The sequence below is a fragment of the Hevea brasiliensis genome, chromosome 13 (assembly GCF_030052815.1).
Source record: "Hevea brasiliensis isolate MT/VB/25A 57/8 chromosome 13, ASM3005281v1, whole genome shotgun sequence".
Classification (NCBI taxonomy): Eukaryota; Viridiplantae; Streptophyta; class Magnoliopsida; order Malpighiales; family Euphorbiaceae; genus Hevea; species Hevea brasiliensis.
In genome coordinates this window covers 8,100,858-8,103,140 of record NC_079505.1, presented here as the reverse complement: position 1 = coordinate 8,103,140, position 2,283 = coordinate 8,100,858, and positions in this window count along the sequence as shown.

The following is a 2,283-nucleotide window of genomic DNA, read 5'->3' as shown; positions in this document are numbered from 1 at the left end:
TCTGCCTGCCGAAGAATCTCAGTTTTTTCCACTCTTTTACAATTTTTTTATTTAATTAGTTTTAATTAAAATTTAAAAATAATATTATTCAATCAAAATTTATTAATTTATCTTTAATTTTAATAGATTAAATTATTCTTATGTACAAGAGAAAGAAAAAAAAATTTTCCTTTTCATTTTTTTAAGTAAAAACAGCTGTAATTATTATAAAGTTTAATGATTTAATTATTATAAAGTTTAAAATTAAAAAAATTATTAAAAACATTTAAAAAAAAAACATTTGACACTGTGCTAGAAGATTGAGAGAAAAAATATTTAAAAATATATTGTAGTTGCTATTGTTAAACTAAAAAATATTAAAAAAAAAAGAAAAATGATATTTGAGAGGAATCATATATATATATATAAACTAAAGCATATAAATAAGGTCACAAAATTATGTAAGGTATTTTAAAAAATAATTTAAAATTTTATCATTTGTCATTTTTTTAGTATAGTTATCGTTAACCTATTATTTAGATCATGGTAAGTCCTAGCTTCTTAATGTAGGTATGGCTCACAATATATTAAAACCAAAGCATATAAATAAGCTAACGAAACTATGTCACATATTTTAAAAAGTAATTTAAAATTTTATCATTTGTCATTTTTTAGTATAACTGTAATTAACCATTATTTAGATCATGGTAAGCCGTGACTTCTTAATGTAAGTATGGTTCATAGTTGTGTTTGGGAAGAATGACAAGTCATGATCATAGTATTCTATGATTTTTTCATGATTTAATTACAAGTTTGCCAAATTTTTAAAACCACTAACTCAATGGATAAACATAGTTTTACTCATTTTTATTTTAATATTGCCCATATACAATTAATAAAAGTATCTCTTTGTCCCTTAAAACCCTCACTCATAAATTTCTATCCCAATCTCTTACCCCTCCTCTTTTTCATTGCGAACTCTCAAATTTTTATCCTAATCTCTCGCCTCTCCTCTTTTTCATTTTTGTTTCCTTTCTGTTCGCCGACTGAATCTCCTCTTCTTCCAGTAATTTTTTTTCTTCTTTCCTTTTTAATTTTGTTTTTGTATTATTTACCACAAAAAAATGCTATTTTTTTAGCCAATCTTCTTTTGCAATTATTTTTATTTTTTTTTCTTCTTTTTCTGTGATTGAGGTTTATAAAAATTTGTTGATATTTTCAAAGAATCTGCTGCCTCACTCTCCTTTCCTCTTGAAGGTAACTCTAATAGATTATGCATCTTGTGCAATGTAATGCTGATCAAAGAAATTTCACTTTGTATATATATTATGCATTTTTGTGTTATTGTTTTGAAATTTTAATGTGGAAATTTGACTTGATACCCTTTTAACTTTGCTAACATTTTCTACTGGAATCAAAACATTAAAGTCTATGGGTTCCATTGCACACACTAGCTAGGAGCCTAGGATAAGCTTGTCTATCTTAATGAAGCATTTGTAGACAAAGAAATAATGAAAAGCTTTATTATAATACACGAAAGTTCCTGATTTGAGGCATCTATTTATCTATAACTACTGAAAATTATAGCATGTGTTTTTGTGGCATTCCTAATTTGAATATTTCATTATTAGTAGATGGGGAATGATTACATGTAACATGTTCATGAGTATGTGTGTTGGTGGTGTGACTGGGGTGCCTTTGGGTTAAGGAAATTTGATTAGATGATTTAGGTCAATTTCCCATTGAATTATACTCATAAGAATCTATTCTCAATTTTAAATTTGAGTATGGAAACCAATTGGAGAAGGTATGCTTTAAAAACATGCCAAACCTTTCACTTAGAAAAAAGTCACCTAGTGGTACCTACTCTCTATTAGAGTTTCAAATCAACAAATTGGTGAATTTGAATTTGGTTTTTTCTAGTTAGTTAAGTCTGTGTCTTATGAGTTTGTAGCATTTTGAGGAATCAAATTCCGATTTTGGACGGATAAGTTATTGACATTTTAGTTTAGTCTATCTTGCTTCACCTGAGTTTGTCACATAGTCTGCCTTTCCACCCATTTTATCATAGTAAATCTACTGAATTAGGTCTAATGATCTTCATGAGAGTTGTAGAAAATTCTGTCCTCTTTCTAGATTGTTATCATAGGCTTAAATCTAATGAGCAGATTGTGAGTTATCATTTAAAAACAGAATCTAGTTCTGTCAACTCTGCTCATTCTGAGTTTTGTCTTCAGACCAAATTTCATCTAGCTTAATGAAATAATCAACCTTAGGTGTCTTCATGAAAGTTGTAGTGCTATT